Here is a 26,071-nt window from a genome sequence, read left to right as displayed (position 1 = left end):
GTCAGACACGGATGCCGACCTGACTGAAGTTGGGGTGGGCGTGCGTCGGAGTGGAGCTACGCGACCCAACCCGCCCGCCAAGGCACCAGGCGTAGAAAAAACGCCAGAGGCCAGCAGAAACACTGCTACGGCCGATGTTCCACCGAATGGCAGAATGACTCAGCCATGTGGGCCTGCAGATTCCATGGCAATCGGACATGACTAAAAAACGTACGCTTGGGAGCCGCCATACAGGGCCCTCGCACATTCTTGGTGGTCACTAACACCCGTAACAAACAACACTAATGTACAAGATAATTGCACCTTGGACCAAGTGGGCTTGGGGGCACCAACTCAGAACCCACGAAGAAAGGCAGTACAGGATGCCGGGTTGTGGAAAGAAAGGGGCGGGGCTTGGGGAGGTTTTTATAAGTTCCAGGAGATACTTGATCCTGATTGGGTAGGCAGCCTCCAGCCCCTTTTTAAGAGAGAAACCAAGGAAGGACTATTGTGTTTTTTTCTGTGTAATTTCAGAGACGAGAGGAATCCGAGGGGAGAGCACCTGAACCCTGTTGGGCTTACGAAGACTAGGAGGAAGAAAAGCCTGAGAGTTCATCCTTATACTGGATGCTACCAGAAGAGACTTTGAGGATTTATTTTACTTTAATTTCCAGAAAGAAAGGACATTATTTCTGAAGACCGGATTCAATTTTTTAAGGTCTCTGTTTATTTTCTTTAATAAATTCAAGAATTCTGTTAAGCTATTCAGTGGTCCTGTCCATCCTTACAACACCTTTATCCCATCCTACCAAGTAGGATATTTAGGAACTCCAACCAATAACTGACCATCACACACACACTTGATTTCCATTAAGCTTCCCCACACAGATAAAAGACGGAGCACAAGAGCACACTCTGAGGGAGGCAAAGCACACGAGGAAACAGCAGTTCCAAGATGGCAGTTTAACAAGAAGAGAAAGACGGCAAAACAGAAGGGGATGGCAAGGAGGGAAGTTCCCTTAACCTTTTCGACAAGGAACTGTTCCTTTCATGAGCCCTCAAGATTGGAAAGCGTAAGACCAGGAAAACAGGCAGAAGAATCCTGCACTGTGTGTCAGTGATACCCGAGGCCCTCCCGCGTCAAGAAACAAGGTGAAGAGAATGATCTGCCATGGTACTGTCCTTGGCTCCAAGAACAAAGCAGCGTCAGTGAAATCCACACAGCCGGTGAGTTGGGGAGACCGATACAAGACCGGTCTGTGTTGAAGCCAAGGTTGCAAGCAGCAACATTGTATGGCGAAAGCTGGAACAAACATTGTTTGAAAGACGTGTGATAAAAGACGCAAGTAAAGTTGAACTGCTGATGAGTGATTGAACTTTGAAATGAAGATACAAAACCTTTTGACAGGGTGGTCCGGCACCACGTTGGTGCTCAATCGAAGGTTTCTGTAAGGTATCCATCTGAAAAGTGAAAGAGTTGCATAGTATTGTGAATCGATGTGGTCCTGCAATGGGTCAAGCAAAACCCTGCGCACAATCAAAAGTCTTCGATGTTGATACAGTAAAAGAACATTTGTGGCAAAGTTGATCAAGTGGATTTGAGTCCGATCGAGGGGGATCCGGGGTGAAGCGAAAATCACCCAAGAAGGTTTTGTGTTAAAAGTGGGTATGAGCCCAACGGAGGGGGATCCGGGGTGAAGCAGAAATCACCTAGGAAGGTTTTGTGTTAAAAGTGGGTCTGAGCCCGGCAGAGGGCAATCAGGGGTGAAGCGAAAATCACCCGAGAAGATTTTGTGTTAAAGTGGGTCTGAGCCCGATGGAGGGGGAACCGGGGTGAAGCGAAAATCACCCGAGAATTTGTATGTGTGAAATCATAAGAAGGTGGGGTGTAAGCCTCGGGGAGGGCGACCAGGGGTGAACAGAATATCACCCGAGAATTTGTATGTTTGAAACCCTCAGGAAAGGGGAACTTTGTTGTTTGTCGTATTGCATCAGGCCCTCCGGAAATGAGACTTTGAATGGCAAAGAGACTTTGGCACAGATGTTGAGGTTTTGAACTGCACCCTCATGCTAGAGAAGCCAGAGACTTGACTAAGCTCGAGTGTGCCACCTTGTCCTCTGCTGAAAACGTGGTCAAGGGAAGCAAACGGCTTGATTATCCTGCCATATCAATTCCTGAATACTTTTGTTTTGCATAACATTGTTTCCCACACTATTTGTATTTAGAAGTAAGGATTGGCAATAGGTTTATTAGTACAGGCCCTTTTATTTTTACAAGACACCACTTGTACTGCGTTACTATTATTTGATGATCGTAGCTTGCTCCCATTTTTAGATTTAGGATAAGATAGGCATTTTTCAAACCCAATTGAAATTCAATAAACAGCCTTCAACTTTGATCACTTGCGTCTGTCTTACTGTTTGATACCATGCCTTCATTACAGACCCGATACTTGAATTGTAGTCCCTTCTTCATTTCTCCACCCCACGCATGGCTGTTTCATAGTCTTCCTTCCAGCTACATCTGAGCCTGTCTCTGGATTGGCCTCCTGTGATATTATGGGCTGGATTCATTGCAGACCTCTGCGAGCATGCAGCGGTCATGCGCAGTGGGCGCTCGCCGAAGTCTCATCAAAATCAAGCATGTCTGTGCCCGTCAGGGTCCCGACTGGTCTGTGGGCTACTGGGAACTCTGGACACTATGCAACTTTGGGCTCAGGTCAGCCTGCACTATTGAACTTATATAGTAGAGCAACACTTTGTGCCCTTCCACCTCAGGATACTATATGGCCTTCTTTCTGGGCTATTCTTACACTTTCTGACCCACGTCAAGAAAACGCTATGTTTGGTTTGGTCTGCAAGGCGTGTTCGCTCACCAAACACAGGTTTGATGTGTTTGACCTGTTGTCTACACACCAGCCTGATTCTATCTGTTTATCAGAAATGTGGATTACTGAATTCTCTATTCCTGATGTTATTTCAGCACTTCCCCTGGACTATGCCATCTTACAACGTGGCTCATGGTGCATCCTACTCTGGTGGCGGACTGGTGTTTATATATAGAAAAACTCTGCAGGACACTACAATTGTAGTGTCTCACTTTCTTAAATCAGAACTTCTGTTAGTCCGCATATCTATCGCTCTGTCCAGTACCCACTATTTTCCTTTTGTCTATCGCCCTGTTAGGACACATACCTGGAAGGCTGCGGGTCGCCACTTCCCTTGGCATCTCTATTCCAGGTATCGGATCGCCGGGAGGGAGATTCCCCGACGTACGAGCCTGCTGCCTGGTTCCATCTACAGGCGCACGTGTGTGCCGCGGACCAAGGCGACTGATGGCTTGTGTTCCAAGCCTCGTTCTCGCCCCGGCAGGACCACGGCGCATGCGTGGAACCGTCCGCGCTCCAAGCCTCGGCTTCATGCCATGGCTGTTAATAGCGGTCGGGTGCGGGAACGAATCGCGCCTTAACGTGGTTTGTTCCTGACCCACCGTTGTTTCGCCGCCCTTCCTGGCTCCAGTTGGATCCTGTTTCCCATCCTATTTGCTTGCCACCTTTGTTGCTGGTCTGGGTTCCTGATTCCCCTACCCGGTTCCAGCCTCTAGTGGGGAGCTTCCCTGCCTGGTTTCCCTGCCTGGTCTCCCTGCTTACCTGCCTGGTCTCCCTGCTTACCTGCCTGGTTCCTCTGCTACCTGCCTGCCTCCCTGCTTATCTCCTGGTTCTCTCCTCCCTGGGGTTCCCTGAGGGTCCTTAGGTGGCATCGGGGGGTGGTCCCCGTCCATTCCTGTGCCCTCAGGACTAGATTGAGGCTACTTCCTTGTGCCATTATCTCTACTGGTTTCCCTGAACTGCAGTCTGGCTTCCCCAACACAGACGTCATCCGGAATCAGAGGTACGTCCAAGTTACGTGACGCACAATTTAACAGATTAAGACGCCTTACTACCAGTTCTGATTCTGAGATGGATGAAACCGAAGATTTAAGAAACGAAATCAGGGCCTTTCGTACCGAGATGTCAGCCCTATGTCAAGAGAATCTTACCCTGCAACAAGCTGTGGCTCATGGGGCCAGCTCAGTTATCTCTGCTGAGACTGTTATGGCGCAGACCAGTCCGGTTAAGTTTGATGGTGATCCTCGCCGAGTGGCTGAATTTTGTAACCATTGTAGGATCCATTTTTTGTGTCGCCCAACGCACTTCAACCAAGACAAGGCCAAGATAGGATACATCTTGGGCAATTTAGTTGGAAATGCATTGGCCTGGGCAACGCCACTGGTGGTAGCCAAGAGCCCCATTCTCGAGGACTTTGTTGCTTTTGAGAAAGCATTTTTGGAAGTGTTTCAATCCCCTAACCTTGCGGCCACAGCTCAAAATCAACTTATGGATTTAAAACAGGGGTCAACCGACATTATTTCCTACATCAGTCGTTTCCGGCAATTGGCCACCGATTTTCAATGGCCAGAGGTTACCCAGAAGACACTGTTTCGAAGGGGTTTAAGAGAGGAATACAAGGACGAGCTATGGCATATTCCTGAACCTGATACCTTACAGTCTCTCCAAGAAAAGGTCTTACGAATTGACCAAAGGTTGGCCGAGAGACGGAGTGGAGACGGCCTTCGGAGAAAACACTTCCACGGTTCCTGAATTTTCCACCCAAAGCGTCGGGTCCCACCGAATCGGTGCCTGAACCGATGCAACTCAGAGCCGTCAGAGGTCCCTTATCGGATGCGGAGAAGAAGAGAACAAGAGATTTCAGGTTGTGTCTGTATTGTGGGGCCTCAGGTCATTACCTCAGTACCTGTCCGCTATGACCACTCCGGAAGTCGGAAAACTAAATGGCCTGTCGTATGTAGGGAAGGCTAAGACAGGCCCCCCTTCTTTTCCAGTCCTTCCGGATAAAAGACAGGAGAAACAGCCCATGCAGCCTGTGGTCCTCATGGCTCTGCCTATTAAAGTCTCTTGGTTGAGATTGGATTGCGGAGCTTCTGGCAATTATATTGATGTCGACTTTGTGGCCAAAAATGGAATCACCTTGCTTGAAAAGAAGCGTGCCTCAATGGTGGAGGTTATCGATGGGACTCCTCTGTTTTCAGGCCCAGTTCACCAACATACTGAAACCTTGCAACTACAGATTGAAGGGCATGATGAACAGATTTCTCTGGACGTGATTAAAACACCCACGTACCCCATTATTTTGGGATTACCATGGTTGTTGCATCACAATCCAAACATCAATTGGGAGACTCTAACCTTGGTATTCTGTTCTGATCGTTGCACCAAGGAATGTTGCATTAGTGGTCCCTCTCTAACAACTTCTCTACTTCAACACAGACCGATGGGGAGAACAGAACCTGCCTTTATTCAGTCGTCTCAATGCCACCTGAGTACATCGAATTTCAAGAAGTTTTCTCTGAGCCAAAGGATATTCCATTACCTCCACACAGATCGTTTGACTGCACCATAGACCTGTTACCAGATTCAGTAATACCACATGGTAAGGTGTATTCCTTGACGTCCCAAGAGAGGGAGGTACTATGAGAATATCTGCAGGAATGTCTTTAGAAAGGTTATATCGCACCTTCAAATTCTCCAGCTGGGTTTCCATTATTCTTTGTCAAGAAGAAGGAGGGTACCCTACGGCCTTGCATCGACTATAGACAACTGAATGACATCACCAGAAAGGACAGATACCCGCTTCCTTTGATTCGAACTATTATGGAATCCCTACACAAAGCCCGAGTGTTTACTAAGCTCGACCTACAAGGGGCTTACCATTTGGTGCGCATAAAGCCTGGAGATGAATGGAAAACCGCATTCAAGACACCATTGGGACATTATGAATATCGGTTAATGCCTTTTGGGCTGTGCAATGCGCCTTCCGTCTTTCAGCGCCTGATGGATCATGTATTTGCTGATCTAATCGGAATCTCTGTATGGGTGTACTTGGACGATATCCTGGTATTCTCCGAAGACCTGAAAGAACACACTACTCAAGTGAAGGAGGTCCTTAAGAGACTACAACAGAATCATCTATACGCTAAACCGGAGAAGTGCCTGTTTCATCAGGATCATATCGAATTCCTTGGATACGTGATCAGCGCCTTCGGAATACATATGGACCCTGCAAAGGTCCGTGCCATCATGGAATGGAATACTCCCAATGACCGACGGTCTCTCTAACGCTTCCTTGGTTTTGCCAATTTCTATTGCTGTTTTATACCGACTTTTTCCAAGGTGACCGCCCCTCTGTCCAGCTTGACCAGCATCAAGAAGAATTTTGAGTGGGGACCAGAAGCCGCGGCCTCTTTTCAACAGTTGAAGGAGGCTTTCAGCACTTCCCTGATACTTTGTCATCCTTGGGAGGATAGACCGTTCATAGTGGAAGCTGATGCTTCCGACTTTGCGATTGGGGCTGTTCTGTTACAATATGACCCCAAATTGGACATGGAATTTCCACTGGCATATTATTCCAGGAAACTCACGGCCAGTGAACGGAATTATCCGGTTATAGAAAAGGAACTTCTGGCCATTAAGACCGCCTTTGAAGAGTGGCGTCACCACCTTCTGGGGGCCGGTTTCCGGTGGAGGTACGCACTGACCATCGCAATCTACAGTTTTTACGATCTCTTCAATGTAGGACTTCTCGGCAGGCTCGGTGGGCATTCTTCTTTTCACATTTTGATTTCAACATCACCTATGTACCGAACCCCCGGAATGTGAAAGCAGATGCACTGTCTCGATCCCTTGAGGATGACATCAAACATGAAGGCAGAGATCAACCAGTGCTGGCCCCGAAACATTTCCTTCTGGCCTTGGTACCATACTTACAGAAAGTTGCCGAGGAGACGGCAGTGGATTCTAGATGGTCTGCTTTACTGACACATCTGCAAGTGCGTGAGAAAGATGGCTTGATGCTCTTTCGAAATAGATTATACTTACCCACCGAAGCTCTACGTAAAGCCATACTGCATGGTTTACATGATTCTAAGATTGGGGGACACAGAGGAATCTGATCTACACAGGAAGTGATAGCGTGCCAATTCTGGTGGCCTGCGTGGGCTACTCAGGTCAAGCATTATGTAGAATCCTGTCCAATCTGTGCCCAAGTCAAGACTCCCTGCAGGAAACCTTTGGGCTTATTGCATTCTACTGAAAGACCACCTTATCCGTGGCATACACTTGCCACAGATTTTATTGTGGATTTACCAAGCTCCGAAGGCAACACCTGTATCATGGTGGTGGTAGACTGTTTCACCAAGGCGGCTCATTTCATTCCCTTTGAGAAGATACCAACAGCAACTCAGATGGCTCAATCCTTTCTACAAAACATATTTCGTCTGCATGGGTTACCAGAAAAAATTATTTCAGACCGAGGCTCTCAGCTTTTTGGAGTCAACTGTGTCGACATTTGGGAATTCATTGAGCCCTTAGTTGTGGTCACCATCCTCAAACTAATGGGCAGACAGAGAGGACAAATCAGACTTTGGAACAGTACCTACGATGTTTCACAAACGCATCTCAGTCTAATTGGACGTCACATCTTGCTTTGGCCGAAGTGGCCTATAACAATTCAATTCATTCTGCAACCGGATTCAGCCCCTTCTACTGTTCGTCTGGGCTTCATCCCAAGATGCTGCCTCTTTCTCCTGTTCAACCCAGCCCAGTTCCTTCCGCGGATCAGTTGGTTACAGAGATCCAGTCTCTTCATCTTCGTGCAGCTGGTACCCTGGCTCAGGCACAAGAATGCATGAAAAAGACTGCTGATAAACATCAGAGTCCTGATCCTCTGTTTCAAGTGGGAGATCGGGTGTGGCTCTCTTCTAAGAATTTGCCAGCCCGTAATCTACCGCTGAAATTGGCTCCCAGATTCCTTGGTCCCTTCCGTATAACCAGACAGGTTTCCCGGGTGGCCTTTAGGTTAGCCCTACCTGCGTCCTGGCGTGTTCATCCAGTGTTTCACGTTTCCTTGTTGAAAGCCTATCGCCCTGACCCTTATGGCCATTCCCCTTCACGTCCAGCGGCCATTGAGGTGGAGGGTATGCCCGAATTTGAGGTCCAGGAAATATGTGATTCCCGTTACCTTAGGGGGAGGTTGCAATTTTTGGTTGACTGGAAGGTTTACCCTGTCTGTGATCGCACTTGGGAACCTGTGGGTAATGTCCATGCACCTCGTTTGGTGAGGGAGTTTTATCGCCTTCATCCCTGGAAACCTGGTGCTCCTGGCCTTTCTGGAGGGGGTCATGGTGTTAGGACCCGTACCTGGAAGGCTGCGGGTCGCCACTTCCCTTGGCAGCTCTATTCCAGGTATCGGATCGCCGGGAGGGAGATTCCCCGATGTCTGAGCCTGCTGCCTGGTTCTGTCTACGGGCGCACGCGTGTGCCGCGGACCAAGGCGACCAATGGCTTGTGTTCCAAGCCTTGTTCTCGCCCCGGCAGGACCACGGCGCATGGGTGGGACCGTCCGCGCTCCAAGCCTCGGCTTCATGCCGTGGCTGTAAATAGCGGTCGGGTGCGGGAACAAATTGCGTCTTAACGCGGTTCGTTCCTGACCCACCGTTGTTTCGCCGCCCTTCCTGGCTCCAGTTGGATCCTGTTTCCCATCCTATTTGCTTGCCACCTTTGTTGCTGGTCTGGGTTCCTGATTCCCCTACCCGGTTCCAGTCTCTAGTGGGGAGCTTCCCTGCCTGGTTTCCCTGCCTGGTCTCCCTGCTTACCTGCCTGGTTCCCCTGCTACCTGCCTGGCCTCCCTGCTTATCTCCTGGTTCTCTCCTCCCTGGATCCTCCTCTCTGGGGTTCCCTGAGGGTCCTTGGGTTTGCCTACTTGGAATCCCTGTCTAGCTGCCTTGCTGGGGTACCAGTCTTCTTGCTTGCCCCTACTGAGCCTCTGCTTCATTTGGACTCGCCTGGGCCTGGACTCTTCCGTCTCCTCGGCTATCCAGCATTCCCCAGCCAGCATTTGTGACTGTCCCTTGAAATCCTATTGAACTGAGTGTGTGTCTAGTTCTTCACTGCGATATCCTGAGCTCTCCTCATGGGGTCCACATCAGAGCTCTCATCTCTCTGGACTTCTAAACCATCTAGCTGCCAGTCCTGCCTGTGTTTGCTTCTTCGAACTTCGATCTACTACAGGAAGAAGGTCTGTGGCATCGGGGGGTGATCCCCGTCCATTCCTGTGCCCTCAGGACTGGATTGAGGCTACTTCCTTGTGCCATTATCTCTACTGGTTTCCCTGAACTCCAGTCTGGCTTCCCCAACACGGACGTCGTTCAGAATCAGAGGTACGTCCAAGTTACGTGACGCACAACTTAACACACCCCTCTGAATGTGAATCATCTTTACGTGAATGATATGTGGACCTTGTCTCTGACTTACAGTTGAACTATGCCTCGCTCTGTATCCTTGGGGACTTTAACTTCTGGGCTGGCGTTGTGTGAGGGGTGAGAAATGCGAGATAGACACTTGTGTATACATTTGCCACAAGTTGCCATTTTATTAAATGAAAAGGGGTGAGACAAATGCCTATCATTCCCTAGCCTAACAGGGAGTTCCCTATCTAACAAACTAAGACTAAAGGAACATGACCTAATGTCCAAAAGTATCTGTCCCTCACAATAATACATACAAAAAATCATACAGGAATTATTTGGTGGTTCAACTTCACAAAATAACATATAAGTTCAAACTCAAAAGTTATAAACAGGAGTCCTTGGATCCCCTTTCCCCCGGTATCCATTCAGGATGTTTCAAACCAAAGTTCAATTTCAGAGACGTTCCCCTCACTAGCCAAGTTCCCCTCCAGGTAGAAATTAAAGTTCTTTTCATCCAATATGTCCTTCTCTTGACCGTCTCAGTTCCAAAAGATGTTTCCACACTTGCAAACAATAATTAAAATGTATACCACCTTCTGCTTGGCAAACCAAAAAGACTTTCTCTTCACCTATCATGTCAGAAGTCAAGTACATGTTCTCTGAAGATCAATCACAGATTATGACATTATATTTCTTCTTTAGAAACAACTTCTTAGTCAGGATGGTTATACAACAGTTCATCAAACACTGTAGTGGAATTCCCACTTCTTTTCCATCATAGCAGTTCATCAAACACAGTAGTGGATTTGTCACTTCTTTCCACCACAACATTCTACCACATTCACAGTACTTCAAGTTATCTTCTTCCTGGTACTCTCACCTGCCAGGACTAACCACTATTTGTCCCTTTCCTGGTTTACTCTCCTGCCAGGATATAGCTTCTTTCTCCAACATACTCCACAAAAGGATAATGATTCTCACATTGAATTATTTGCCATCGGCGATGCAGGTTACAATTCTCTCCCCTTTGTTCCTTGTTGTAAGGAGGACTTATCTCCGCCTCTATCTGACTTTCTTTTACACAACCCTTTGGCTGTTGGTAATGTGTTTTACAACTTCCTCAATCGAGGTATCTTGTCATGGGACTATTAAATTTAAATCGCCTTGGTGTCACTCTCAGCTTTCTTTGGCTTTGGCAATGCAAGTTATAATACCCTTTCTTAGGTATCGCTCTTCATGAAAGTTGTACCTCCTTTGTGTTAATATTGCCCCTCTTTGGCTTTGGCAATGAGGTTTAGAATATTCCCTTATTGAATGGTCCCCAATTTGGATTTGGCAATGCGGGTTACAATATTCTCTTATTCAACCTCTCTTAAGAGGAGAGTTGCACCCAGTGTGCTTAACTTCAAGTGTTCGGTATGCAAAACTGCTCAGTGGTCTCCTTCGGAGAGCCCCTGGGATACCTGCATCAGGCCAACTCACCTGTCTGTCCTGGCATCTCCTTCTGATACGCTGGTTCTACTTCTTTGTTCGAGACCATACACCGGAGCGGGTTGTAGGACGCAGGGAGCGTCTCTCTCCCTCGAAGTCGCTGGTCTCAATACGCGTCCGGCTGCACGTCCTCTACATAGAGCAGGGATCCCGACCTCCAACACGGTTTCTGCACAGTGTCCCATTGCCAGCACAGCGGCGACTCCAAACACTGCTTCTTCCTGCTGCTTCCCTTTGGCCCGCACCTGAAAGGCCTTTAAATGTTTAAAGGTCTCACTCAGGTGTGGGTCACTACAACAACTAGACCACACATCCCACTTTGGTAACTCTGGACCCTTCTTCCTCATCTCAGTAATAGGAGCATTATGGGACTTAAAGCCCATAATTATCCTAGTTGTTTAAAGATCATTGAATCCACTTTGTTTAGAGGATTAACATGATGTATGTTTAGGGGAAGATTTTAAAGGAACTAGTGGTTCTCTCCTAGATCTATAGACCACACACAATGCAGAGTCATAACTACTAGAAGTAGTAGTATTAAATCCCGACCCTTAGATACATCATTTTCATGTTTACCAAGAGGGTTCCTATCCTTGGTACTTTGGGAAAGTGTGGTAGGGGAAACCATACTGTGACACTTGTGATCTTATCTTTGCACCAGCGGGTATGATTGAAGTGCACACTGCTGGGCCCTGGTTGTGGTCAGACCACTTTCTGGTCCCTTTTACTCTAGCTGCCCCTCCCCCTCTTAGTGATCCCCATTCTACAGCATGAGCTTACCGCAACTGGAGACAGGTAGACCCTACAAGACTACCCTCACAGATTCTTGACATCTTTTCTGCAATGTCCTCTAGGGATTCTTTCATTGGTCCTTTAACAGCTCGTCTGGCTGTTTCTGATATTGAAGCTGATGAGGTTGCACCATTAAGAATACAGGCTAAACGTTGTAGACATTCTGCCGCTTGATACACCTCAAATCTCTAGGCATCTAAACTTGTATATAAAAAGGCACAGCATGCCTGCTGCTCGACTTAATTGCCTGCTTACAGAAGTCTGCTCAACACATTTTGCCTGGATTACCACCGAGCCATTAAAACTGCCGATTATACTAAATGCATTTCTGTGGCAGCAAAGATACCTATAGCACTGTTTTCTGTGGTCAATGAGCTCTCCTGTTCCGCTTCTATTTCTCCTTAGGTACTCGCTTCCCAAGATTTGTGTGATTCCCTGTCGCATTATTTAGTCCAGAAAATATCTCTTATCAGAGTGAACATTCCAACCCCTGTCGTTGACGAGCAACAGCTTAGTCCCCTTCCTGTGTCTCCTTCTCAGGCTTTCTCCTTTTCTTCCTTTCAGGAGGCCTCGGAGGAGCGCCTCTTGGAAGTTATTTCTGATCTTAAATCTTGCTCTCCGCTTGACCCCATTCTCCTTCATGTGTTTAAGGAGGTTAAGACTAAAGTTGCTCCTATTATTACCTCTAGAGTCAACTATTCCCTTCAAGGTGGAGATGTTCCAACAGCCCTTAAACTGGCTTTGGTTCGCCCTCTCTTAAAGAAACCTGATCTGGACCCTTCTGTCTTGGCCCACTTATGGTTTCTTGATACCTTTCAATCAGGATTTCGTCCCTTGATGGGGACTGAGTCAGCCCTAGTCTCAGTTTTAGATGCCATCACCTTGATCAGCAACCAGCATGGATAGGATCACCTGATTATGCTTGACTTATCAGCTACGTTTGACACGGTTGATCATCCTACTTTGTGTCAACGCCTTAAGGATGTCGGCATCACAGGATCATCCTGCAGTGGTTTACTTCTTTTCTTTCTCTCTCTCTTCCCACTTATAGGCCCAAGCCAACCACTGTGACTTGCGGGGTCCCCCAGGACTCCGCAGACTCACCTCTCTCATTTAATATTTATGTAAGGCCCCAGGCAAAGCTGATCCACTCTCACGGTTGTCGTTTTTACTCATTCGCAGACGATACCCAATTTATTCTGAGAGTGGACGGGAATCCATTGGATTCTGCTAGGTGTTTGAGATGGTGCCTTACAGCAATCGGTAGTTGGATGAGGGAAAATTGGCTCAAGCTTAATAGCGAGAAGTCTGAAGTCATGATCATTGCTCCTCTGGTTCAGAGCCAGGCGTGGACCTTATTGTTCTGGCCTCTGAGCTTAGGGAATATGCCTGTGCATGTAGACTCTTTGAAAAACCTTGGTGTGAAAATTAGTTCCACTCTGTCTTCTGAGCCACAGATTGGTGCCATCTGTAGATCTGGCTTTTTTTAAGCTTAAAACCCTTAAAAAAGTGATACCCTTTTTACCAGTGCTACAGTAATATCTAGAGCCCTCGACAACTGCAACAATATCTTTCTCACCCAGTGTAAATACCATATTTGTAGGATCCAGATCCTGAAGAACTGAGCTGCACACCTGGTTATGGGTTTGCTTAAATTCTCCCATACCTTGCATATCATGGCTCAACTACACCAATTGCCTGTCGAGAACAGAATCAAATTTACGGCTTTCTGCCTACGCTCCACAGGCAAGGCGCATTTTTTCTCCAGGAGAAAATGCCCACCTACTCCCCTGTCAGGAAACTCTTCACTCTGTGGAACTTGGTCTTTTGGTGGTTCCCACATTTAGGAAGGCTACCTTTGGCAGCCAGACCTTTTCTTTAGCTGCCCCTTGGCTGTGGAATTCACTTCCCCTTGATCTCAGGCTAACCAAGGATTTTTCTCAATTTAGAAAACTGGTCAAAACCTTCCTATTCCCCAAATGATCTTCTTCAGGTTTTATCGGTCCCTTTACCGAAGCTTTTCTCCTTTTAGCGCCAGAATACCTTTGGGTGAAATTCCTTCACATAACATAACATAGGCCATGTCCTACAAAACACCCTAAGTACTTAACCGCTGATTGGGCCAGATGGCACTTCTAAGGATTAGCTGTCAAACCTGCCTTTCCTAGGGCCCTGACTAGTTCATACAGAGGAAAAAGATGTTCCTCCTAGGTCTCGCTATGAATGAGGATATCATCCAAGCATGAGCCACAAAATTGTGAAAATGGTTGCAATACTTTATCCACCAATCTTTGGAAAGTAGCGGGGGCCCAGTGTAAGCCGAAAGGCAACACCTTAAATTGGAACATCCTCGAGGAGCAGAAAAAGCCCTTTTTTCTTTATCAGCAGGATTTAATGGTACCTAACAATAGCCCTTGGTTAGATCGATCATGAGGATATATCATGCTTTTCCCAACTGAGGCATTGGATGGTTGTCAAATTGGGAAATTCAATGGAAGTTCCTAAAATTGATACAAAAGCTCTATGACCGACCCAGTTTTGATACCACGACTATTGGCAAGGACCAATGGCTATCAGAAGGCTCTATGATGTTGGATTCAAGCATATTCTCCACTTCTCACTGTAACCCATAATCAAGCCTTCGTAAGCACTGTTATAGCGCCTCAATGCCCGCGGGCTGTAGTGCGCTCTACAAATACAAATAAAAAAATAAAAGATTTACTTTCTGGCTTCAGGAACCGTGTATGGTTTTAAATTCACTACTTTTCATTGGGGAGTTCTAATGGTATGCCCTTAATTTCTCAGCTGACCCGGTTGATCACTGAAGACATCAGGAAATTGGTGTACACGGTCCTTAACGACTTCCTGTTGTTGTAGGGTTAATTCAGAAGGGATGGACTAATTTCTGGACCCTCATCAGTCAAGAATGCAGCCACCCTTATTGAAGAACTGTCAGTGGGGTGAACTTTCCATTCTTTCAATAAATTAATATGGTATAGCTGAATGTTCTGCCGCCTATCGGGTTGAGAACCCACGTAGTTATAAGGGCCTTTTTTCAACTATGTCATGTGGTCCATACCACTTGGACAACATTTTCTGATTGAAGGAGAGGGAATAGGACTAATACCCTATGGCCCACCGAAAAAAAGTGACTGCTTTTATTATCATATCTGGTCTTTTTCAGATTCTTGAGCCTGTTCTAAATGCTTATTAACAATCTCTCGTACCAGAGTCATGTGTTGCTTCAAATGTTGGGCGGTCTGAGAGATCGCTACATCTGGCTCTTCCCTTTCCTCCCAGTTTTCTCTCTGCATATCAAGGACATCCCTAAATTCTCTCCCATGAAGGAATTCAAAGGACAAGTAAGCTAGCGAAGCCTGGGGTGATTTTCTCACTGCGAACAATGCCCACAGACTCATCTTTTCCCAATTTTTGCTGTCCGCTTCAACCAGTTTTCTCTTTTTCAATGTCTGGTTGAAACGTTCAACAAATCTGTCTGTCTGCGGATGATAAGCAGAAGTCTGTAGGGTTTTTATTTGTAATATTTCCTTTACCTCTGACATGAATTTGGACATGAATGTAGTCCCTTGGTCAGTTAAAATTTCATTAGAGAAATCCACTGAGGTACAAAAAAGAGGCAGATATTTTTAATATCTGCTGACTTGTATTGGAGGGTGAAAGCTTCAGGGTACCGGGTAGCATAGTGTGAGAAACCTGAAAGTGTCTCACCCGCTAGTCCCCAGAGATTTGCCATCCTGGTGGCTAGGACATGGCCATCGCTATTGGATCCAGTTCTTGGGGGCGGACCAGTGAGGGAGGATAACCTGGATGAGGGGTCTTGGGGGAGTGGAAGTGGGACAACGAAGGTTGAGACGCAGTACCCCCTTCCTTCTAACACCTTTTCCCCATCCTACCCTGTAGGATGTTTAGAAGCTCTACCCCTGCCCCCTTTTCTTACACAAACACTTTCTTACACTGTGACAAACAACGGACTAACACCAGAGGCTTTTACCTAACATGTCCCAACACAAGGGTCAGGCAGAATCAGGCAATTGACACTAAGCACACACACCTGACAGCCCTTTCCCTTCCTCACATGGATAAAAGGCAGAGCACAAGAGCACACTACGAGCAAGGCCAACCGTATGAGGAAGCAGCTGTTCCAGGATGGCAGTTCAAACGGAGAAGAAAGGCAGCAAAAGCTGAAAGAATGACAAGGAGGGAAGTACCCTTATCCTTTTCAACCCAGACCCACAAAGGCTCCAGAAAAGAAAACATAAGAATGGGATTTACAAATGACTTGTGGAGTAACAGATGTCAACGGTGCACAGGGGCTTCCCGCATTGATAGAACAGGCAGTGAGGCATGGTACTGTCCTTGACTCCACAAGCAAGACAAGCCAATGGGTTCAACACCGTCGGTGAGTCAGAGAAAGCTGATTGCAACCTTGAGCTCAACACAGTTCGGTTTGCTATCAGCAACATTATATGAATGCCAGGAACTTGTGAACAAAGAACTTGTGTGTGTTCGAACTTTTGGGAAAGCCCAGAGAAGGGTCAGCTGCAGAGTGGTCAGGCACTGCTGGAGTGCTCATTCGAAGGACTCTCGCTGGCCCCTTTTGTTTTGTGTTGAAACTGCAAGTACCAGAAGGCCCTAGGAAAGGAGAGCGAGAGGTGTTAGAGTGGTCCTACAAGGACCATGTCAAATCCCTTGTACAATTGAAATCTCTGACCCATTGTAACAAGAGAAGGTGAAACACACCATCTCAGAGTGGTCTGGCAAAAGAGACAGCTTTATCGAAACTCTCTGTAACAGTGTGCAACGATGTAAAGGAAGTGCCTCAGAGGGGCAGTCATAAAAGTAAATGTAAATGAACTATAAGAACCAAGAGGCCTTGGGAGAGGCCGGTGAGATCGTCAAAGTGGTCATACGAAGGTAAACAGTAAAATCCTCATACAGTCGAAAGTCTTTGACGAATAGGAAAGCAAAGGACGTCGATGAGAAGGCAAGTGTGAACCCGAACGAGGGATGCCGAAGAAAGAAAGGAGAAGGGAACCCACGCGTTCTGATGAAATAAAGCAAATCATGGACTATGCTAGAAATTCATGAACTGTGGTAAAGATGGCTATGTGAACCCGACAGAGGGATGTCAAGGGAAAAGCTAAGAGAAGTAAATCCTGCATCATGATAGTAGTGATATTCAGAGTGAAAGGCCGTAGTGAACCTGGCAGAGGGAGGCCCACGTTGCAAGAAGGATCTGAGCCCGGCAGAAAGAGATCCAAGGGGCAAGAAGCAATCGCCCAATGTGGAAGATCACTGAAGGAACCTTTTGTTTGTTTGTTGTTTTCGATCCAGCAGGCCTTCTAAGGCAAGAGACTTTGTAGAAAAGAGACTTGGCACCTGAAGGTTCCGGTATCGTTGAATGCAATTGTGAACCTCGTGCTGGAGAGGCCCAGTAGTGTGCTGTGTTCAGGAGTCCCGCCTTATCCTGTGCTTAAAACGTGGGGAAGGGAGACCCAGCCATACCATCCTGACTTATCATTTTGTGAACACTTCTACCTTTTCTGGTGAACATTATCCCACACTATTTTGGTAACTTAGTGGTAAGGATTGGCAATAGGTTTTTTAGTATAGGCCCTTTTTATTTGACAAGATGTCACTAGGATTGCCTTATTATTATTTGATGGTCGTTGCTTGCTACCATCTTAGATTTTGGTTTAGAATAGGTGTTTTTCTCACCCATTATACAGTTTAATAAACACCCTTGAACTGTGATCATTTGTGTCTGTCTTTATTGTTGCCACCATGAATTCCTTACAATAGTCTACTATGACCAGCATAAACCTATTTCCTAGCCTAGATGGTTAAAGAGGCCCAGAAATATCCATTCTGATGCATGAGAAAGGGGCCTCTGTAATATGCAGCAATTGTAAGAGTGCTGGAGGGACTGGTCGACTTGTTTTCTGGCATATTTCACATGTTACCACAACCTTTTTAATGTCAGCATAAATCGCTGGCCAATAAAACCGTGGAATAATGTGGCCTTGTGTTTTACCCACTCCTTGATGCCCCACTGTTAGTGAATGGGCAAGTTTTAGAACTACCCTCCAGTTGTTTCTGGAAATTACCAGCTGTGTTCTTACCGTACGTACCTTCTGGTGTTACATACCCTCTGTAAAGGAACCCTTTTTTAAAAACAAAAAAGAAAGGTCTAGTCTGAGGCCAATCTTCTGCTTCTGATACCACCTTAGCAAAAGTCTCTGCTCAATTGGGATTGTTATGCTGGGCGAAAGCAAGGTCTGGAATGAGCTCAGTTTCTTCTGCTTGTGGCATCTTTTTCTCTTTTGGGGTTTTATCAGCTTCACCAAAACTTTGGCTACCCCTTTTTGTTTTGTTCTTATTCTGCAACCTCTTGGGGAACAGGGAATATAGCTTTCTCTAAAATTCCTTGTGCAGTTTTCTCCCCTTCTTTTATGTTATAGGCATACCTTTGGTTATGTAATAGAATCTTGACATCACCTCTGTAGTCTGGGTCAATTACTCCGGCCATTACATCTAGACCATACCTCCAGGAGATCCCTGACTTGGAAGCTAGTCCGATATAAATTCCTGTTAATGGTAATAGGATCAACCATGTACAGATTAGTTGTTTCTCCCAGCTTCTATAGTAATATCATCACTACTATGTAAGTCAAACCTATTGACTCAGCTACAGGTACTGTAAGTGGGGAAGCTTTGGGTGTGAGTTTGGTATATTTGAGGGTCCCTCAACTTTTATTGGTTGTATTGCATCCCATTCCTGACATCATATGTGGTAGGTCAGAAGGAGGAGAGGGACTACAAGGTGTCATGTTCAAGTTTTATATAAATGATAAAGAAAATACCTCACTAACCCTGGTATATGGGGTGTCGTACCTAACAAACTAAACTAGGGTGCTCGTCGTCAGATGTGAAGTCCAAACTTAATAGTCCGTTGTGAGGGGTCAGTCATGCGAGGCAGACAACTGCTTGTGTTTTTCTCAGAATTAAACATTTTATCAAAAGGAAAAGGTGCCGATAAATCCTCGGTAAACCTACTTTATCAGGGAGATCCCTATCTAGTCTAGGAGCTAAGGAAATCACTCCTAACACAAACAAACTGGCCCTCACACTAAACAACAAAACATGTCCAATACATTTTCAACAACATAAATGAATGAATAATAAACAGCCAGTAACTTGGAGGACCTTCATCTGTGCTAGGTAGATCCCTTACCCAAGGTTTTTGTTCAAAGTCAATATCTCCAAATGTTCAAACAGAAGAATAAAGTCTTGAACCTGTTCTTGTAAATTCCAAATTAAATAAATGTTCACCAAAGTAAAATCCACTCTTCAGCTTTCACTTGAAAAGACCCCTTCCAAATTCCAGCCTAGAAAATAGCACCAATGATAATCTTGGATGTCTTCCTTACAATATTGCTTTGCCACAATTCAGAGAATAGATTAGCCACGTCTGCCTTATGACACCCGGATAACCTACCTCTGCTCCCAACTTCAACAGTCTTAGCATTACAGGTTATTTGCTCAATCTTCTTATAAGCACCCAGCTCCCTTCCCCAGCTTTGTACACAACTTGTTAGTGCCAGTAGCTACCTTAAAGCTGTGTTGCCATACTTCCACCTTCCGATTACAATGTCTCACTTGTATCAGAGGACACCGGACCTTTAACAACTTTACCAGCTAGGTCAATTGATTTTAAACAAGGTTTCTTCACTGTGGAAAGGGTTCACCTTTTGGCTTGGTTAACGCTTGTTTGTCTTATGAATACAATAACTTCTGCGTTTAAAGAATCTATGTTCTTAGGGTTACAAGGTTCAGTCTTCAAAGGAAAAACAATGTTAGCCATACACGACCACTCTTTCAGGTAGATATTCAACCTTAAGTGTTTGTAAGGGTTTGTATTCTGACATATTAACACAGAGATACTTTCTACTCCGGCCGCAAATCATAATTGGTCATACACAACCTTCCTTTGATGCCATAATATCTTGTAACACGTGTGAAAGTCAGCGTCAGGGTTTTCGGAGTACTTTAGAAAGCATTCCCCCTCTTTATTGTAGACACGCAACCACTCCGGTAACATTTAAAAGTTTGACAATGGAACATGGAAGGCTTTTCTTCACACATGAGCACTTAGAACTTTTACTAGAAGTGTGTGTGATACACTTCCATTGTAAACAATAGCTTTCACAATGACAAACAGTTTATACTCGCCTCTACTCTTCCGCGAGCCACTTTAGAGCTGGTAACAATTACCACCAAGGGTTTATGAGTGAACCTAAAAGCCAAGCTTCACTGACCGGCTCCAGGTACACTGCGGTTGCGGGCTGCTTCAACTTCCCGGCTTCTCCTTCTACTACTACAGCTTTAGGTACCCTTGGGACCCACACCCATCTGCAGCACAGTCCGGCCACACCAACTGGGAGTCTCCTGCATTCCTCTGTCCCTCCGATTGCTTCTTGCCACGGGCCTCAGGCTTCAGCACGGTCACTGCTCTGCAATGACAGCTACTAGGCATACCTTGGAAGACCTTCACTTTTGGCACGTCTCTCTTTCAGTGCAGTCATGGCAAGGAAGAGTTTGTGAACACAGGACGCTCTCAGAACTTGCAGGCGAAATCTGCTCTCTCCACGTCCCAGCGTCCCTTAAATGATCACACTTCCTCATGAACTACCAGCCTCGTGCTCTTCCCCTTCTACTACTACTGCCAGCCTTCCAGCTCCTGCTCCAACTCCTTCCCCAGCTTCTCCCTTCTTCCTACTGCTGTAGCCTTCCATGCCTCATAGATGGGGCAATTGATTTCAGGTGAAGGCCATTACTCTTAATTGCCCGACCTACGCAAAGGCTATTAGGCCTGATTGTCTGTTCTCTACATGCCTCTTCAGCCCTCTACTTCGTCTAAGTGCATATGGGATTCTGGGACATGTAGTTCACTTTATCAACGTTTTTCCAATTCTTGTAACTTTGTAAGGGTAGATTTGCGTTTTAACTCTATTAGAGTAAGATGTGGTAGAGAAGGCGTCACTTTCACTGTTCCTTGTAGTGTACCGTTGATATTGAGGAAGACATTTGCTTTTATGGACCAAAAAGATTCTTTATTTTAGTACAATAGGTTTAGGTGTTACAACCTTAGAGTTTCCCACCTTAGTTTTAGCAGAAGCTTGAGAGATATTAAAATGGCAATAAGCCATAACCTCTTCTGGCATAGTGGTAATAATGTTCCCTTCAAGGAAAAAATAAAGCATCTCACCCCACGGAATCTCCTCACTACCCTGGGCCTTGTCTCCACCTAGGTGATCCTCATGCAGTACACCACCAGGGTTGGGATCAGAAAGTGTGTTCCCTCCCCTGGCCACCTGGGAGTAGACTTTAGGCAGGGTTTTAGTGAGAGATCCATAGGATTCTTCACAGCGCCCTCTGTCAAAACTAGCATAAGCTGACCTTACCACTATTGATACATAACAAAAGACCAGGAAAATGACTCCCTTATCCTGAAGTCTTCTTTAATATGATATCTTCAAACAGTCTCCTGCTATTCCTTGCAACAGCTCCTTCAGTTCTTTACATCGGTCTTCCCAGGCCCTAATATATTTGTTCACCTTGTTTCTCCAACTACCTTTCCTCTTCTCGAGATGTGTAGACAAAGTCTCTGGGCCTCATTATAAGTTTGCCGGTCCGGAAACAAGGGTACTGGTAAGCTCACCGGCACCCTTCTTTCTGGATCGGCAAACTCAGAGTCTGCCTGCCATGGCCGCTTTACCAGTCAGGTCTGACCCTGCCGGGTGCAGCAGCCACGGTAGGCAGACCGGTCACGAAAGCACTGTTGCTAACGGTGCCAATGCTTCCGTGTCCTCACTCCTGTAGAGCCCTATGGGACTCTATGGGAATGGGGACTTACATTTTTCCAGCGCCTGACTTCCTGGGCCGCAAGACTTGGAATCTGTCAGGCGCCAGTAAAATGTTACGAGTCCAACGGCAACCCGCCAGTAGCGCCGGCAAGGTTACTGCCGGACTCGTAATGAGGCCCTCTGTCCTACTCTTATTCCTCTTATAGTCTTGCCACTCACAGGAGCATGTATCATGTACTTCTAAGTATTTCTTATACTTTTGCTAATCACTGGGACAAGTATGTTGCCCCCCCCCCGGACGATCTTTACTCTTATATATGTTTGCCAATCACTCGGACGAGGAGACAGGGTCCCTGCGTGATCTTCACTTTTTTTATACGTTTGGCAATCACTGGGACGATAAAGAAGGGGCTCTGAGTGATCTTCACTCTTTATATACTTTAGCCAATCACTAGGAGGAGGATGCAGGGTCCCTGAGTGATCTTCAGTCTTTACGCCTCGCTCCCCTGTTCTACCGTTCAACCCTTTACCTGTATTGAAGGGGTTCTGCATCACTGGGTCAGCAGTCTTTTCACCCTCCTTCATGGTCAGTCAGGATGATTTCCTGTTCCTCCTGTGTCGCTCTTCCTATGCGTTTCGCTCTTCTTTGGTGGTTTCGGTGATGAAAGGATTTTTCTTTCGGTTCAGCTCTACGCCACCAGCTTCTTCCTTTGGTCTCTTGGTCGGGTTCTCCCCCATTAACAGACCTCCTCTGGTCTGTTATTGGCGTATCTCCTATCGGGCACGCCAACTATCGGCAATGCATGGAAGCATAGTGGATCCAAAGGATGCAATCTCACATCACAGGTCTTAATGACCAGTTCTCGTTAGCCATTTAGATCTGATTTTTCTGAATGGCTTTTGGCTTTTCAGAGCAAGTCCACTTTGCTTCTTTTGTGCATGCATTCTGCAGGACATATTCGCCACTAGGTTTTTGTATATACACTCTGTCTTTACAGATTCTTGTTTTTGGTATTGCACTTATTTGCTCAATGTGGAGTGTCACCCCTTCCTGGGAGCACTGTATCTCCCAGGGCTCGTGCTATGGTCACATGGTGGTGACCATGTGACTGAAATAATAAAAGGGACATACCAGTTCCGGCTCGTCGGTCCATGCAACCTTACCCCTGCCTGCTGTGTTTTACTGCAGCGCGATGCTGGCCTGCTGCTGCATGGCCCTATGCCTGGACAGTGCCCCTGCTGGGCAACGCTGTCCCCGATGCCCTGTCCACTGGAGTGCAACAGAGTCCCTGCTGGGCAACTCCGGCACCGATACCTGGGTGCGCCCAGTCCACTATCCGGGTCCGTGTGATCATGCCCCATCAGGGTGACTCCTGCAACCATCTACGGTGGTGCCCCCCACTACCCCACGAGCTGGCTCATGTGCCTGGGCCCAGGACAGCATGTCTGTCCAACTCCAACTGGGTGATCCCGGTATCTGGTGTGTCCCACGCCAGTGCCCCAAGAGTGGGACACCGCATTGGTGATGAGGAGTTCGGGCTCCCGTGCCCTGGTGTGGAGGTGGCATCTGCCGCCATGTGGAGGAGGAGCCTGCGTGAGTGCTGTGGCTGCCTGGCTTTCTGCTGGGCCCTGCGAGGGTTTTGGCGCTGAACTCCGTGTGGGTGGTATGTTCGGTTTGGAGGTCGGAAGAGATAGGATGTCGGCGGGGCTGCCACAATAAATACTGTGAAGCTCACGCCTCGGGAGTGGAGAGGCTGCCTTTGCAGCAAAATTTAGATGACCCCCCCTGAGGAGAGGTTGCTCGCCTGCCGGAAAAAAGGTAAGCGTCGGCCCCCATGAATGCGGCACCGTCAGCGGGTGTCTTGCAGTGCGGCCTGGGCCCCCAGAGCTTTCCTCGCCAGCTGGCGGTGTGGGCCCTGTCCTGTGCCCCTGACTGAGCTTTCTTTTTTAAATTTAAAGGAAGGTGTATACAACTGTCACACATGTCCAGCAGTGTTCCTGGGCCAGCCAGCGGTGAGTGCTCCATGTCAGAGCACAAACATGACATATTTGTGCTGATGAGGGAAAAAAAAAAAAACAAAAAAAAAACGACCCACGTGGCAACTGCTGCAGCAGGAACGCGCTGGGCTCCTCAAAAGATCCGGGTCCAACGGCAGTGAAGTGAAAGTCTGGAAGAAATCAAAATGATGAATACAAAGGAAGCACTCTGTGTCAGTGAAGAGCCAATTAACTGTGAATGGTCCTCTGAAGAACCCGGGGCCATTGAGGGTGGCATCTACAGCATCCATGTCACCAAAATGTACAATGCCTAGTGTCAATCGCGAGGCCATTGGCAGCGACATCAAGAGGAAAGAAAGGGAAAAGCAGAGGAGGGTTGCGACTTTCATGAGTGCTTGTGCGCCCTCCTATGACAACGTTGTCCCACCCAGAAGGGGGTGGGAAATGATTGGCCTGTCAATCGGCCACTAGTGTTGCTGCCTGCTCCCACCATCTATGGACTAGGCCAAGGTGGCCCTTGGTGCGGCTTTGCCTGCCCCTGAACTGTGAACTGACCTGTCCTGAATAGATGCCAACGGAAGTCGGACTGGTCACCTGTGGACCCGCAATTGCTTACTATGGAGTCAGTCGCCATTCCCATGAAGACTGGGAGCCTGCAGACCCTGGACTTGCTTAATATGGCCCAATCAAGTGGCTATGTGAAGCTGTGATCATGCGTATTGTGGACATGCTTTAATTGGTGCCAGGTGCTAACGATGGTGGCATTCAGTAGCTTAAGTTCCACTCACTGAGGTTAATAAAGGGTTTGTTTAAATGTGGAAGTTCCAACTTGTCACCAGCAATCCACCAACCCTGTCACCCCACATGTGTACCAAGGCTTAGTAGATGTGTTATGTTCAATGTTTTTACAGTCTTTAATTTTTACAGTCTGTCTGTTTCGTTTTCAGCAATTAACAGCTGCAGCAATGCAGCATCTGGTTATCTCAGATGCAGTTTGGAATTCCATTTGCTCCAATGTGAGAACTTGTGCCCCTCTCCAGTGTATCAAATGGTGAGTTTCTCTATCAATTGTGGTTTCCCACTTTAGGCAGTCCCTTATAATGTTTTGAAGTTATTTTTAGTAACCATTACATATTCCTGTTGTGCTTCTATATACAGGGTCCCTATGAATAAACGGTCCTGAGGAAGGCGGTTTAATAATTTCGGTCGCTGAAACGTCATCTACAAGTTGGCATGTACATCATGTAATCATACAGTGCTATATGCCTTGGAGACATTGACCCTGTCATTTTGTGAATAAATGTATTCATGAAAGATGATTTCACAACTTTAGCTCAGAGTAGTAGAACATTGTTAGATCATCTCATGATTCAGGATGCTAATTGTAGCATTGTCTGTGATCATATAATGGCACATTAAGCACTTTAGGTGCATTTTGCACACTTGAATTTTTCACATTGTCATGCCTTGTCAGATTTCATCATATCTAGCACTGTTTAGTTTTTATGTAGTGTTGTATGTTTTCTAATCGTGTTTAGTGTTTTGTATTCATACTTGGTATCATATTTAATGTAAAATGTGTGTTTGATGAGAATAAAATTCCTTTTATTTATTATCAAGTGAAGTATCTAGTTATTGGAATGTTTATCATTAGAAACAGCGTTTAAGTATGGCATTTCTGTTTCAGGTTTCACTGCTAAATAAATAATGCACTATGAAGCATGCATTAAAATTATTTGCAATTGATATAGCCTATTTTTCCAACTAGGAACAGCTCTTTGTTATATTTTGTATTTTCCACAGTTCCTAGGCGGTAAGGGTTACCCCTTCAGTGTACTACTACATTCAGTTTCAGTCAGTTATTGTCAATTCCCCAGTATCCACCAAGCAGCACCTCAAATGAGTCACAGCTGCATTCAGATTCTGATCTACTCGCAGAATCAACTGAGCGTTGTCTGCTTAAGAGTAAAAAGAACACCCATGTGAATGAGGATGAGGATAGCTAAAGGGCGGGCATAGACATTGAAAGGTAAAGGAGAGATTTCAGATCCTTGAGGGACCTCACAAATGAGAGCAGAAGAAGCAGACCTAAAAGTGGGGAGTGAGAGCGTCTGAGATCATGCCGACAGAAAAGACTTGAACCAGTGAAGAACCGTACCAGAGACTCCAACCTCACCAAGACGGCAGCACGGGATAGAGTGGTAGATGGTGTCAAAAGCTGTGGATAAATCCAGCAGGATCCAAAACCCAACCCCATACTGGTCCAGCATCCCAGTGAGGTCATAAATATCCGACACTAGCACAGATTTGGTGCCTGTAGATGGGCCAAAACCTGATTGAAACGGATCCAAAATGGAGGCATCCTCCATAAAATTCCGTAACTGAGCAGTAACTATAGCTTCTAGAACTTTCATAAGGAACATAAGAAGGGAAATGGGGCGAACGTTTGATGGGAGAACCTTATCTAACTAAAGCTTCTTCAAAAGAGGTGTTACTAAAGCGTGTTTAGGAATTGAAGGAATGAACCAATGAGTGAGAGAATGGTTTAAAACTGAAGTGAGAACAAGAGCAATGTACACGCAAATTTTCTTTAGAACTTTCAATGGGATGGAATCAATCG

Source organism: Ambystoma mexicanum, chromosome 1p (genome assembly GCF_040938575.1).
Source record: "Ambystoma mexicanum isolate Mex_15411 chromosome 1p, UKY_AmexF1_1, whole genome shotgun sequence".
Taxonomy (NCBI): Eukaryota; Metazoa; Chordata; class Amphibia; order Caudata; family Ambystomatidae; genus Ambystoma; species Ambystoma mexicanum.
The sequence above is the reverse complement of the archived record's forward strand: the minus strand, read 5'-3'. Positions refer to the sequence as shown.